Below are 16,814 nucleotides of genomic sequence, written 5' to 3'. Positions count from 1 at the left end.
CCAGAGGAATCATCAGAATCAGAATGATGATGTTCAGTTAAAAATTCATCTGTAGGGAGAGAAGTTTTAAAAGATTTTTTATGTTTACTAGAAGGAGAAATAACAGACATAGCCTTCTTTATGGATTCAGAAACAAAATCTCTTATATTATCAGGAACATTCTGCACCTTAGATGTTGAAGGAACTGCAACAGGCAATGGTACTTTACTAAAGGAAATATTATCTGCTTTAACAAGTTTGTCGTGACAATCAATACAAACAACAGCTGGAGGAATAGCTACCAAAAGTTTACAGCAGATACACTTAGCTTTGGTAGATTCAGCACTTGACAGCGATTTTCCTGTAGTATCTTCTGACTCAGATGCAACGTGAGACATCTTGCAATATGTAAGAGAAAAAACAACATATATAAAGCAAAATTGATCAAATTCCTTAAATGACAGTTTCAGGAATGGGAAAAAATGCCAAAGAACAAGCTTCTAGCAACCAGAAGCAATAAAAAATGAGACTTAAATAATGTGGAGACAAAAGTGACGCCCATATTTTTTCGCGCCAAATAAGACGCCCACATTATTTGGCGCCTAAATGCTTTTTGGCGCCAAAAATGACGCCACATCCGGAACGCCGACATTTTTGGCGCAAAATAACGTCAAAAAATGACGCAACTTCCGGCGACACGTATGACGCCGGAAACGGAAATAGAATTTTTGCGCCAAAAAAGTCCGCGCCAAGAATGACGCAATAAAATGAAGCATTTTCAGCCCCCGCGAACCTAACAGCCCACAGGGAAAAAGTCAAATTTTAAGGTAAAAAAATGTTAAATTAAAATGCATTATCCCAAATATGAAACTGACTGTCTGAAAATAAGGAAAGTTGAACATTCTGAGTCAAGGCAAATAAATGTTTGAATACATATATTTAGAACTTTATAAACAAAGTGCCCAACCATAGCTAGGAGTGTCACAGAAAATAAGACTTACTTACCCCAGGACACTCATCTACATATAGCAGATAGCCAAACCAGTACTGAAACGAGAATCAGCAGAGGTAATGGTATATATAAGAGTATATTGTCGATCTGAAAAGGGAGGTAAGAGATGAATCTCTACGACCGATAACAGAGAACCTATGAAATAGACCCCTTAGAAGGAGATCACTGCATTCAAATAGGCAATACTCTCCTCACATCCCTCTGACATTCACTGCACCCTGAGAGGAAAACCGGGCTCCAACTTGCTGCAGAGCGCATATCAACGTAGAATCTAGCACAAACTTACTTCACCACCTCCATCGGAGGCAAAGTTTGTAAAACTGAATTGTGGGTGTGGTGAGGGGTGTATTTATAGGCATTTTGAGGTTTGGGAAACTTTGCCCCTCCTGGTAGGAATGTATATCCCATACGTCACTAGCTCATGGACTCTTGCTAATTACATGAAAGAAAAGTTAATTACTAATGGAGTCATAGTATTGCTACATTTATATCTAGAATACTGAAATAGCAGTATTTATACTGCAATTCCGGTGATTACTTAAAAATCATAACAAGTTAATATTGAAATAGCAAGCTAGCAGTGAACTAACTTTATTTTTCTTAAGGTCAACACACTTATTGAATATTACATACTTGTACAACTAAGACTGAGTGTGCAAAGCAATTGACCTTATTTATAAATCCAAAAAAGGTTTTATTTAATAACTTACATTTCACTAACGGTGCCAGAACTGTAGCTCCATTAGGCATCCATCAACAAACATACACCAATACAAATAAATAAGTGTATAGCAATATAATTTGTCTTCAACATAAAGTTTATTAGCACAACAGCATGACTATATCAGCGTAATGCAAAAGTATATAAAGTGCAGCTTGAATTATAACTTTAAACAATCTATAAGCATACACCAATACAAATAAATATTTGTATTGCAATACAATTTGACTTCAATAAAAAGTTTATTAGCACAGCAGCATAACTATATCAGCTTAATGCAAAAGTATATAAACTGCAGCTAGAATTACAACTTTAAACAATCTATATGTTGAATTAAAGGGATACTGTACCCAAAAATTTTCTTTCGTGATTCAGATTGAGCATGACATTTTAAGCAACTTTCTAATTTACTCCTATGATCAAATTTTCTTCATGCTCTTGGTATCTTTATTTGAAATGCAAGAATGTAAGTTTAGATGCCGGCCCATTTTTTGGTGAACAACCTGGGTTGTCCTTGCTGATTGGTGGATAAATTCATCCACCAATAAAAAAGTGCTGTCCAGAGTACTGAAACCAAAAAAAAAGCTTAGATGCCTTCTTTTTCAAATAATGATAGCAAGAGAACGAAGAAAAATTGATAATAGGAGTAAATTAGAAAGTTGCTTAAAATCGCATGCTCTTTCTGAATTACAAAAGAAAAAAAATTGGGTACAGTGTCCCTTTAAACATACATTCAACATTGCCTTGCAACATTGTTCACTCAATACAAATGTTGGATATTATTCTTTAACAAAACAACTACAATTATATTGAAGTATAAAAACATCATATCTGATACTTAAACCACAATTTTGATATAATTAAAACACCATCATTAATGTACAGATAGAACACAAAAATTTTCTGCATAGACAACGTTGGTTGCAATACCCATACTTAAATATTTGCATGAGATCAATATACAGATAATAAAACATACGTAGTACTGCCAATATATATATATATATATATATATATATATATATATATATATATATATATATATATATATATATATATATATATATCCATACATAAATACAAATACTTTCAGGCACAAACCGCAACATTTAAAGTCATACTACCTGTATGTGCATGCAACTAATATATATATATAGACATTAATGAAGCTTGTAATGCAAGTCTAACTTATATTATTATTGTTTCAACTAATTTAGTGTACCAATAAATAAATAAAGTGGTGACACTATACTCAATGATATAGAATTTTTATATATATATATATATATATCCATTACTCCTATAATCAACTTCATAAAAAGTGTATATATATATATATATATATATATATATATATATATATATATATATATATATATATATATATATTTTCTATATCACCACACTAATAATATTATTAACCAGCAAATATACTGCAAAGGTCAGCAGAGAGACCGAATCTATACAAGTTAGCCCTTAGCTAGTTTGTCTAATCACCAAGTACACTACATAGACATTGGATGTATGCTTGTTTAGTTTTTGACACACAACCAGAATAATTTTGAACATCGGTCCCACAAAATAATGCTATTATACTCATAATCGTGTACTCTTTCAACCAGTACATCTGATAACCCACTTTTCCCATTATCGCCCTCAGTCCAGACTCTTATAGTGGTCTTTTTAATCCCTAATCATAAAGGGTTACTCAATATATAGAAAGAATAGATTATTTCATGCATGAGTCCACATTGCGTGTGTTTTCAATTGTGAGTTTCCCCCCCCCCCTTTTTAATCAATATGTAAATAAAAGTTATATTTTATGATCTCTTTTCCTCATACCTCTATAATCACCAACTAAATCAACTGTTGTGAATAATAGATAGTTTTTAACATCGCAATTTGTTGCTATAGACATATACCCAAAGCTCAAGAGTGCTATATGTCTATTCTTCCCTGGTGGATTTCATTATCCACCACAAATTTGCTTCAACACCAGAATTTTTGTTGTTTAAAATGATAGATAATCCCTTTATTACCCATTCCCCAGTTTTGCATAACCAACACAGTTGTACTAATATACTTTTTACCTCTGTGATTACCTTGTATCTAAGCCTCTGCAGACTGCCCCCTTATTTCAGTTCTTTTGACAGTCTTGCATTTTAGCCAATCAGTGTTCACTCCTCTGTAAATGCACGTGCATGAGCTCAATGTTATCTAGATGAAATACATGAACTAATGCCCTCTAGTGGTAGAAAAATGTCACAATGCATTCAGATTAGAGCCGACCTTCAAGGTCTAAGAAATTAGCATATGAGCTTACCTAGATTTAGCTTTCAACTAAGAATACCAAGAGAACAAAGCACAATTTGTGATAAAAGTATATTGGAAAGTTGTTTAAAATTGCATGCCCTATTTAAATCATGAAAGTTTTTTTTGGACTTGACTGTCCCTTTATACATAGTTGCAAGCACTGCTGCCAGGTGGCTAAAGACACATACACGCTCCTGACTTTACCTGCGATTACTCTTTAACAAAGAAAACCAACAGAAGAGAGCTAGGAGCTTAAGGGAGCTGATAAATATCTAAATCCCTCAATCTCAGCTCCCTTAAGATCTAGAAACACTGTTTGAAAGGCAATTGTCTGCTCTTTCAAACGGTGTGTGTCATGGGTATGTAAATCAAAACGTTTATTTAATTAAAAAAATAATAATAATACAAAAAACACATTCATTCTAATACATATTACTATAACAGGCCATCAAAATGGCCTAGAGATCCCCATGTTGTAAATCCCATAAGTCCCACATTAAAATAAAGCCCCTATATGAATTTTAATCGCCAGATGAACACTGCAGTGCTGTGCATTAAAGGGATACTGAACCCAAATTTTTTCTTTTGTGATTCAGATAGAGCATGCAATTTTAAGCAACTTTCTAATTTACTCCTATTATCAATTTTTCTTTGGTCTCTTGCTATCTTTATTTGAAAAGGAAAGTCCAGAACCCTGGACAGCACTTGTTTATTGGTGGAGGAATTTATCCACCAATCAGCAAGAACAACCCAGGTTGTTCACCAAAAATGGGCCGGCATCTAAACTTATATTCTTGCTTTTCAAATAAAGATACCAAGAGAATGAAGAACATTTGCTAATAGGAGTAAATTAGAAAGTTGCTTAAATTTGCATGCCCTATCTGAATCACAAAATAAAAAATTTGGGTTCAGTGTCCCTTCAATCTGAGTAGATGCTTATAGGAGCCCCTACCTGCAAATCAATGTTATATAAATATAACCAAAGGTCCTGAATTATATTAGGATAACCACTTCTTATTGGTCTATAGAGTTTATAAAAAAAAACAAAACACAAAACATTGTTTGTAACCTTTATTAAAAACTTAATATATATTTTTTTTTAATAAGAGGGGTCTCTAGGCGCTTATAATAGGCCATCAAAAAAGCATAGCGACCCAAGACCTATTGTTTTAAAGTTTAAAAGCCCCTCTTTTTAAAAAACAAAAATAACCTGGCGTGAATAAATGTCTGTTTATTTGAGTATAGCCCCTATGTGCACATCAAAGTAATATAATCATAATCTGAGGCACCTATAGATAACACCTTATTTTAATTAAAGTGTTTGGATACAAGAAAACACACACACACACAATTGTTTACAACCTTCTTACACGCCATGTTATATACATAAAATAATGGTATAAGTTGAATCTGCAGCCTCTGTAGAATTATTATTATCAGTCATTTGTAGAGCGCTAACAGATTCTTCAGCGCTATAAACATAGGTATAATAGGAAAGGTAAGATTTATAGTGAAAAAAATTGGTAGAGGGCCCTACCAAGAGCTGCACTGTTGTAAATCACCTATCATGAATGTCATCAATGAAACGGCTGAGCTTGTAGGCTTACAAGCTAAGGAGGTTCAAGGGGAGGACAACAGGGGAGAGAAACTGAGGTAAGAAAAGGATAGCGTATATTAAACTTTTATGGTATAATTTTAACAGACATTTTAGTTTATTTCTCTTTTCAAATTTGCATTCTCTTGGTATCCCCTTTGTTGAAATGCATACCCAGACAGGCTCAAGAACAGCAGTGCACTACTGAGAGCTAGCTGGTGACTACACACATATGCCTCCTGTTATTGGCTCACCAGATATATTCAGCTAGATCCCAGTAGTGCACGGTTACTCTGAAGCTGACTTTAACTATGGGTTTAACCTCTATGCATGCATTGACCACACACAGTCAATAGTGCAATAACAAAATACATTACAGAATTTTCTTTTTTCACTTTTGTGTCCCTTTAACGCTTGATTTATGTGTATATCACTAACATAATCAAAACATATTTTCACACACTAAGAAAAATCATCCTATTACAGACAAGTGAATCAGTCTAGTTCTGCCTATTCTAAGGTGGTCGTATCTATCCCCAGAGGAAGCCATTGGATACTATTCCCTGGTGTAGAACACACCAACAGTTGAAGGTTGTCTCATGTTAATATTAATATGGGATATTTTTGATGTACACATTTTTTAAGTGGAAAATATAATAATTTTCTGTCCCTTTATTCTCCTTTAGATATTTTTTTAAATATTGATTTGTTTCATATTTTAAAGATATCCTTGGCTGCTTTGCCCCAGCCATAGTCTGGTAAATTGGGCACTGCAAAACATTTTGACAGCTTTCTGCTTAAATCAGAGGGATTTATTCACATTGTCTTCCAACATACTTCACTTGTTGGGGTTAGTCATTTAAAAGTTTTAGATTTTTTTTTCTATTTTACCACTGGAAGTTTTTATTTGTTTAGTTAATATTATATAGTTTTTAAATAATGTGATATTTGACCAGTATTTGTGACACTTTTCTTTTTTTTTTTTTTATTAATTAAATGCTTTATTGAATGAACATATCCATTATTACATCAATGATAAAGTACAAAAACACAGTTGCTTCATATGATGCAATTACATATAAAATCTGTTATAACACTTTTTGAACTAATAAATTAACGGAAATTACAGTATATTTGTTCATCGTTATAGTTCAGAATTGTTGCTTTATACCATCTATAAGTATATTTATCTGTAGCTGAAAAATCTAAAGCAAAAACATTTATTCAAAGCTGAGCTTTTGAGATATGAGTATATCAGCTTCTGTCCCATTGGACAATTAACCAAAGAATATCAATTTGTCAACCCATATTTGTTACAGATAATCTCATTGTGACACTTTTCTAATCACATTTAGTAGTATGTTGTATTGGCAAAATCAATCCGCACTGTGGAAAGTATACTCCCTTCGCTACTCATTTCATGAGTAAAACCACAGGATTACTGAGCATGTCTAAGGTGCGTCTGTTGGTATTCTGCAAAATGTAACCTAAGCAGCAATGATGTCAGTGCAATACAGCCTCTAACTGGTTGTCTCACACAAGTTGCCACTTGCAAAAGCTATAGTGTATTTGTGTGCCGGCAAGAAAATGTCAGATTAAACAAACACTAAAGTCAAAATTAAAGTTTAATGATTCAGCTAAAGCATCTGAACACACATCAAAACGTGTATATTATTTTTATATTGACACTTTCGGAGTCTCTAGCTCCTACTGAGAATGTGAAAAAGTGCATAGAATGCATTTTGTGATTGTGTGATTGGCTAATGACTGTCACATGATACAGGGGGAGGGAAATTTGGATTAAAGGGACATTAAACCCAAAAATTTTCTTTTAAGATTCAGATAGAGAATACAATTTTAAACAGCATTCACATTTACTTCTATTATCTAATTTGCTTCATTCTTTAGATATCGTTTGTTGAGTAAATAGAAATAGATATTGGTGAGCCAATCACACGAGGCATCTATGTGCAGCGACCAATCAGCAGCTACTGAGCCTATTTAGATATGCTTTTCAGCAAAGAAAATCAAGAGAATGAAGCAAAATAGATAATAGAAGTAAATTAGGAAGTTGTTTAAAATTGCATGCTCTATCTGAATCATGAAAGAAAATGTTTGGGTTTAATGTCCCTTTAAAATTGAAGTTTGACAGAAAATATTCTACTGCTCATTTCAAATTCAAATTAAAGGGACATTAAACCCAATTTTTTTCTTTCATGATTTAGATAGAGAATACCATTTTAAACAACTTTCTAATTTACTTCAATTATCTAATTTGCTTCATTCTCTTGATATTCTTTCCTGAAAAGCATATCTAGATAGGCTCAGTAGCTTCTGATTGGTAGCTGCACATAGATGCCTCATGTGATTGGCTCACCAATGTGCAATGCTATTTATTTAACAAAGGATATCTAAAGATTGCAGCAAATTAGATAATAGAAGTAAATTGGAATGTTGTTTTAAATTGTATTCTCTATCTGAATCGTGAAAGAACATTTTTGGGTTTAATGGCCCTTTAAGTGGTTTTGCACTGTATTTATATTGTGCATTTGTCAAATATTACATTCTACTGTATTTAGTGGTTCTTAGAAGTTAGTATTTCTACATTGTATACAGCTATAAAACAGCTAATATTTTCTCAGCTTTACAAGTCAATAAAGTACAACATTACAAATCTTATACTTGACTTGATTGAGCTGAACTTCACCAGATCAGACGCGTTTTTTCTCGCCGACCCTCACAGGGGCTGCCCTGGTGTAATTATCTGATAAAATATGATTTTTGGTGAAAAAACATAATTTATGCTTACCTGATAAATTTATTTCTCTTGTGGTGTATCCAGTCCACGGATCATCCATTACTTGTGGGATATTCTCCTTCCCAACAGGAAGTTGCAAGAGGATCACCCACAGCAGAGCTGCTATATAGCTCCTCCCCTAACTGCCATATCCAGTCATTCTACCGAAACTAGCCGAGAAAGGAGAAACCATAGGGTGCAGTGGTGACTGTAGTTTAAAATTTAGACCTGCCTTAAAAGGACAGGGCGGGCCATGGACTGGATACACCACAAGAGAAATAAATTTATCAGGTAAGCATAAATTATGTTTTCTCTTGTTAGGTGTATCCAGTCCACGGATCATCCATTACTTGTGGGATACCAATACCAAAGCTAAAGTGCACGGATGAAGGGAGGGACAAGGCAGGTACTTAAACGGAAGGGACCACTGCCTGTAGAACCTCTCTCCCAAAAATAGCCTGCCGAAGAAGCCAAAAGTATCAAATTTGTAAAATTTTGAAAAGGTATGAAGCGAAGATCAAGTCGCCGCTTTGCAAATCTGTTCAACAGAAGCCTCATTTTTAAAGGCCCAGGTGGAAGCCACAGCTCTAGTAGAATGAGCTGTAATCCTTTCAGGGGGCTGCTGTCCAGCAGTCTCATAGGCTAAGCATATTACGCTCCGAAGCCAAAAAGAAAGAGAGGTTGCCGAAGCCTTTTGACCTCTCCTCTGTCCAGAGTAAACAACAAACAAGGAAGATGTTTGACGAAAATCTTTAGTCGCTTGTAAGTAAAACTTTAAAGCACGGACTACGTCCAAATTATGTAGAAGACGTTCCTTCTTTGAAGAAGGATTAGGACACAATGATGGAACAACAATCTCTTGATTGATATTCTTGTTGGAAACTACCTTAGGTAAAAATCCAGGTTTTGTACGCAGAACTACTTTATCTGTATGGAAAATCAGATAAGGAGAATCACATTGTAATGCTGATAACTCAGAGACTCTACGAGCCGAGGAAATAGCCATCAAAAACAGAACTTTCCAAGATAAAAGTTTGATATCAATGGAATGAAGGGGTTCAAACGGAACTCCTTGAAGAACCTTAAGAACCAAGTTTAAGCTCCATGGAGGAGCAACAGGTTTAAACACAGGCTTAATTCTAACCAAAGCCTGACAAAAGGCCTGGACGTCTGGAACCTCTGCCAGACGCTTGTGCAAAAGGATAGACAGAGCAGAAATCTGTCCCTTTAAAGAACTAGCTGATAATCCTTTATCCAAACCCTCTTGGAGAAAGGACAATATCCTAGGAATCCTAACCTTTACTCCATGAGTAATTCTTGGATTCACAGTAATGAAGATATTTGCGCCATATCTTATGGTAGATTTTCCTGGTTACAGGCTTTTCGTGCCTGTATTAAGGTATCAATGACTGACTCGGAGAAGCCACGCCTTGATAAAATCAAGCGTTCAATCTCCAGGCAGTCAGTCTCAGAGAAATTAGATTTAGATGATTGAAAGGACCTTGTAGTAGAAGGTCTTGTCTCAGAGGCAGAGGCCAAGGTGGAAAGGATGACATGTCCACCAGGTCTACATACCAGGTCCTGCGTGGCCACGCAGGCGCGATCAAGATCACCGATGCTCTCTCCTGTTTGATTTTGGCAATCAGTCGAGGGAGCAGAGGAAACGGTGGAAACACATAAGCCAGGTTGAAGAACCACGGTGCTGCTAGAGCATCTATCAGCGTCGCTTCTGGGTCCCTGGACCTGGATCCGTAACAAGGAAGCTTGGCGTTCTGGCGAGACGCCATGAGATCCAATTCTGGTGTGCCCCCAACGATGAACCATTTGAGCAAACACCTCCGGATGGAGTTCCCACTCCCCCGGATGAAAAGTCTGACGACTTAGAAAATCCGCCTCCAAGTTCTCTACACCTGGGATATGGATCGCTGATAGATGGCAAGAGTGAATCTCCTGCCCAGCGAATTATCTTGGAGACTTCTAACATCGCTAGGGAGCTCCTGGTCCCCCCTTGATGGTTGATGTAAGCCACAGTCGTGATGTTGTCCGACTGAAATCTGATGAACCTCAGGGTTGCTAACTGAGGCCAAGCTAGAAGAGCAATGAATATTGCTCTTAACTCGAGAATATTTATTGGGAGGAGTTTCTCCTCCTGAGTCCACAATCCCTGAGCCTTCAGGGAATTCCAGACTGCACCCCAACCTAGAAGGCTGGCATCTGTTGTTACAATTTGTCCAATCTGGCCTGCGAAAGGTCATACCTTTGGACAGATGGACCCGAGATAGCCACCAGAGAAGAGAATCTCTGGTCTCTTGATCCAGATTTAGCAGAGGGGGGACAAATCTGTGTAATCCCCATTCCACAGACTGAGCATGCATAATTGCAGCGGTTCTGAGATGTAGGCGCGCAAATGGCACTATGTCCCATCGCCGCTACCATTAAGCCGATCACTTCCATGCACTGAGCCACCGAAGGGCGCAGAATGTAGTTTAGAACATGGCAGGAATTTAGAAGCTTTGAATAACCTGGACTCAGTCAGGTAAATTTTCATTTCTACAAAATCTATCAGAGTTTCCTAGGAAAGAAAACCCTTGTGAGGGGTGATAGAGAACTCTTTCCCTCGTTCACTTTCCACCCATGCGACCTCAGAAATGCCAACACTATGTCCGTATGAGATTGGGCAATTTGGAAGTTTGACGCCTGTATCAGGATGTCGTCTAGATAAGGGGCCACTGCTATGCCCCGTGGTCTTAGGACCGCCAGAAGAGACCCCAGAACCTTTGTAAAAATTCTTGGGGCTGTAGCTAACCCGAAGGGAAGAGCCACAAACTGGTAATGCCTGTCTAGAAAGGCAAACCTTAGGAACCGATGATGATCTTTGTGAATCGGTATGTGAAGGTAAGCATCCTTCAAATCCACTGTGGTCATGTACTGACCCTCCTGGATCATAGGTAGGATTGTCCGAATAGTTTCCATTTTGAACGATGGAACTCTGAGGAATTTGTTTAAGATCTTTAGATCCAAAATTGGTCTGAAGGTTCCCTCTTTTTTGGGAACCACAAACAGATTTGAATAAAATCCCTGTCCTTGTTCCATCTGTGGAACTGGATGGATCACTCCCATTATTAGGAGGTCTTGCACACAGCGTAAGAATGCCTCTTTCTTTATCTGGTTTACAGATAATCTCGAAAGGTGAAATCTCCCTTGTGGGGGGGAAAGCTTTGAAGTCCAGAAGATATCCCTGAGATATGATCTCCAATGCCCCAGGGATCCTGAACATCTCTTGCCCACGCCTGGGCGAAGAGAGAAAGTCTGCCCCCTACTAAATCCGTTGCCAGATAGGGGGGCCGTTCCTTCATGCTGTCTTAGAGGCAGCAGCAGGCTTTCTGGCCTGCTTGCCTTTGCTCCAGGCCTGGTTAGATTTCCAGGCCGGCTTGGATTGCGCAAAAGTTCCCTCTTGTTTTGTAGCAGAGGAAGTTGATGCTGCACCTGCCTTGAAGTTTCGAAAGGCACGAAAATTAGACTGTTTGGCCCTTGATTTGGCCCTGTCCTAAGGAAGGGTATGAACCTTACCTCCAGTAATGTCAGCAATAATTTCCTTCAAACCAGGCCCGAATAGGGTCTGCCCCTTGAAGGGAATGTTAAGTAATTTAGACTTTGAAGTCACGTCAGCTGACCAAGATTTAAGCCATAGCGCCCTACGCGCCTGGATGGCGAATCCAGAATTCTTAGCCGTTAGTTTAGTCAAATGAAAAATGGCATCAGAAACAAAAGAATTAGCTAGCTTAAGTATTCTAAGCTTGTCAAGTATTTCAGTCAATGGAGTAGCTGTCTGAAAGGCCTCTTCCAGAGACTCAAACCAGAACGCCGCAGCAGCAGTGACAGGAGCAATGCATGCAAGGGGCTGCAGGATAAAACCTTGTTGAATAAACATTTTAAGAGGGGGGGAAAAACGGCACACCGGGTCTGTCCCACTCCTTAGTAATAATTTCTGTAAACCTTTTAGGTATTGGAAAAACGCAGTACACACCGGCACCGTGTGTAGTATTTATCCAGTCTACACAATTTCTCTGGCACTGCAATTGTGTCACAGTCATTCAGAGCAGCTAAAACCTCTCCAAGCAACACCCGGAGGTTCTCAAGCTTAAATTTAAAAGTAGACATATCTGAATCAGGTTTCCTCGAGTCAGAGATGTCACCCACAGACTGAAGCTCTTCCTCAGCTTCTGCATATTGTGACGCAGTATCAGACATGGGCCTTAAAACATCTGCGCGCTCTGTATTACGTCTAACCCCAGAGCTATCGCGCTTTCCTCTGAATTCAGGCAGTCTGGCTAATACCGCTGACAGGGTATTATCCATTATTGCCGCCATGTCCTGCAAAGTAATCGCTATGGGCGTCTTTGATGTACTTGGCGCCATTTTAGCCGTGAGTCCCTTGAGCGGGAGTCAAAGGGTCCGACACGTGGGGAGAGTTAGTCGGCATAACTTCCCCCTCGTCAGAATCCTCTGGTGATAATTCTTTTAAAGATAACAGCTGATCTTTATTGTTTAAAGTGAAATCAATACATTTAGTACACATTCTCCTATGGGGTTCCACCATGGCTTTTAAACATAATGAACAAGGAGTTTCCTCTATGTCAGACATGTTTATACAGACTAGCAATGAGACTAGCAAGCTTGGAAACACTTTAAATCACGTTAACAAGCATATAAAAAAAAAAGTTACTGTGCCTTTAAGAGAAACAAATTTTGCCAAAATTTGAAATAACAGTGAAAAAAAGGCAGTTGAAATTTTTACAGTGTATGTAACAAGTTAGCAGAGCATTGCACCCACTTGCAAATGGATGATTAACCCCTTAATACAAAAAACAGATTAACAAATCCAAAAATATGTTTTTTAAACAGTCATAACAACTGCCACAGCTCCTACTTTTGAAGCCTTTTGAGCCCTTCAGAGATGTCCTATAGCATGCAGGGGACTGCTGAGGGAAGCTGAATGTCACAGTTTTGTAATTTTAACTGCACCAACTGTAACTTTTATACTATTACAGTGGAAAGCCTCAGGAAACTGTTTCTAGGCAAAAAATAAAGCCAGCCATGTGGAAAAAACTAGGCCCCAATAAGTTTTATCACCAAAGCATATATAAAAACGATTAAACATGCCAGCAAACGTTTTATATTGCACATTAATCAGAGTATATACCTCTGATAGCAAGCCTGATACTAGTCGCTATTAAATCACTGTATTTAGGCTTTAACTTACATTAATCCGGTATCAGCAGCATTTTCTAGCAAATTCCATCCCTAGAAAAACTTAACTGCACATACCTTATTGCAGGATACCCTGCACGCCATTCTCCCTCTGAAGTTACCTCACTCCTCAGACATATGTGAAAACGGCAGTGGATCTTAGTTACTTCTGCTAAGATCATAGAAAAACGCAGGCAGATTCTTCTTCTAAATGCTGCCTGAGATAAATAGTACCCTCCGGGTACCATTTAAAAACAATAAACTTTTGATTGAAGAAAAAACTAACTATATTTTACCACTTTCCTCTAACTACCACCAGCTATGTTGAGAGCTTGCAAGAGAATGACTGGATATGGCAGTTAGGGGAGGAGCTATATAGCAGCTCTGCTGTGGATGATCCTCTTGCAACTTCCTGTTGGGAAGGAGAATATCCCCACAAGTAATGGATGATCCGTGGACTGGATAGACCTAACAAGAGAAATGTTGTTACGATTTTGATGCACCTTAACAATAAACAAAAATTCTTGCATATTTGTGTGTGAATGGTTCAATTATTTGTTTTGTATGATTTTTAAAAACATAATTTATGTAAGAACTTACCTGATAAATTCATTTCTTTCATATTAGCAAGAGTCCATGAGCTAGTGACGTATGGGATATACATTCCTACCAGGAGGGGCAAAGTTTCCCAAACCTCAAAATGCCTATAAATACACCCCTCACCACTCCCACAAATCAGTTTAACGCATAGCCAAGAAGTGGGGTGATAAGACAAAAGTGCGAAAGCATAAAAAATAAGGAATTGGAATAATTGTGCTTTATACAAAAAAATCATAACCACCACAAAAAAAGGGTTGGCCTCATGGACTCTTGCTAATATGAAAGAAATGAATTTATCAGGTAAGTTCTTACATAAATTAGCAAGAGTCCATGAGCTAGTGACGTATGGGATAATGACTACCCAAGATGTGGATCTTTCCACGCAAGAGTCACTAGAGAGGGAGGGATAAAATAAAGACAGCCAATTCCTGCTGAAAATAATCCACACCCAAAATAAAGTTTAAATGAAAACATAAGCAGAAGATTCAAACTGAAACCGCTGCCTGGAGTACTTTTCTACCAAAAACTGCTTCAGAAGAAGAAAACACATCAAATGGTAGAATTTAGTAAAAGTATGCAAAGAAGACCAAGTTGCTGCTTTGCAAATTTGATCAAACCGAAGCTTCATTCCTAAACGCCCAGGAAGTAGAAACTGGACCTAGTAGAATGAGCTGTAATCCTCTGAGGCGGAGTTATACCCGACTCAACATAGGCATGATGAAATTAAAGATTTCAACCAAGATGCCAAAGAAATGGCAGAAGCTTTCTGGCCTTTTCTAGAACCGGAAAAAGATGACAAATAGACTAGAAGTCTTTCGGAAAGTCTTAGTAGCTTCAACATAATATTTCAAAGCTCTAACAACATCCAAAGAATGCATGATTTCTCCTTAGAATTCTTAGGATTAGGGCAAAATGAAGGAACTACAATTTCTCTACTAATGTTGTTGGGAATTCACAACCTTAGGTAAAAATTCAAAAGAAGTTCGCAACACTGCCTTATCCTGATGAAAAATCAGAAAAGGAGACTCACAAGAAAGAGCAGACAATTCAGAGACTCTTTCTGGCAGAAGAGATGGCCAAAAGGAACCAAACATTTCCAAGAAAGTAATTTAATGTCCAATGAATGCATAGGTTCAAACGGAGGAGCTTGAAGAGCCCCCAGAACCAAATCAAACTCCAAGGAGGAGGAAATTGACTTAATGACAGGTTTAATACGAACCAATGCTTGTACAAAACAATGAATATCAGGAAGATTAGCAATCTTTCTGTGAAAAAGAACAGAAAGAGCAGAGATTCGACCTTTCAAGGAACTTGCGGACAAACCTTTATCTAAACCATCCTGAAGAAACTGTAAAATTCTCGGAATTCTAAAAGAATGCCAGGAAAAATGATGAGAAAGACACCAAGAAATATAAGTCTTCCAGACTCTATAATATATCTCTCTAGATACAGATTTACGAGCCTGTAACATAGTATTAATCACAGAGTCAGAGAAACCTCTTTGACCAAGAATCAAGCGTTCAATCTCCATACCTTTAAATTTAAGGATTTGAGATCCTAATGGAAAAAAGGACCTTGCGACAGAAGGTCTGGTCTTAACGGAAGAGTCCACAGTTGGCAAGAGGCCATCCGGACAAGATCCAAATACCAAAACCTGTGAGGCCATGCTGGAGCTACCAGCAGAACAAACGAGCATTCCTTCAGAATCTTGGAGATTACTCTGGGAAGAAGAACTAGAGGCGGAAAGATATAGGCAGGATGATACTTCCAAGGAAGTGATAATGCATCCACTGCCTCCGCCTGAGGATCCCGGGATCTGGACAGATACCTGGGAAGTTTCTTGTTTAGATGAGAAGCCATCAGATCTATTTCTGGAAGTTACCACATTTGAACAATCTGAAGAAATACCTCTGGGTGAAGAGACCATTCGCCCGGATGCAACGTTTGGCGACTGAGATAATCCGCTTCCCAATTGTCTATTCCTGGAATATGAACCGCAGAGATTAGACAGGAGCCTGGATTCCCACCAAACTAGAATTCGAGATACTTCTTTCATAGCAGAGGACTGTGAGTCCCTCCTTGATGATTGATGTATGCCACAGTTGTGACATTGTCTGTCTGAAAACAAATGAACGATTCTCTCTTCAGAAGAAGGCCAAGACTGAAGAGCTCTGAAAATTGCAACAGAGTTCCAAAATATTGATCGGTAATCTCACCTCCTGAGATTCCCAAACCCCTTGTGCTGTCAGAGACCCCCACACAAGCTCCCCAACCTGTAAGACTTGCATCTGATGAAATTACAGTCCAGGTCGGAAGAACAAAAAGAAGCCCCCTGAACTAAACGATGGTGATCTGTCCACCACGTCAGAGAGTGTCGTACAATCGGTTTTAAAGATATTAATTGAGATATCTTTGTGTTAATCCCTGCACCACTGGTTCAGCATACAGAGCTGAAGAGGCTGCATGTGGAAAACGAGCAAAGGGGATCGCGTCCGGTGCCGCAGTCATAAGACCTAGAATTTCCATGCATAGGCTACCGAAGGGAAAA

The 16,814-nt window shown here is 37.9% G+C and overlaps 1 protein-coding gene across 1 annotated transcript in view; it reads right to left on the bottom strand.

Moving 5' to 3' along the window:
- The window catches only part of CCDC171 (coiled-coil domain containing 171), an 849,190-nt gene that overhangs the window by 348,653 nt on the left and 483,723 nt on the right, over positions 1 to 16,814 (bottom strand).

This window comes from Bombina bombina, chromosome 2 (assembly GCF_027579735.1).
Source record: "Bombina bombina isolate aBomBom1 chromosome 2, aBomBom1.pri, whole genome shotgun sequence".
Lineage (NCBI taxonomy): Eukaryota > Metazoa > Chordata > Amphibia > Anura > Bombinatoridae > Bombina > Bombina bombina.
The sequence above is the reverse complement of the archived record's forward strand: the minus strand, read 5'-3'. Positions and strand labels throughout refer to the sequence as shown.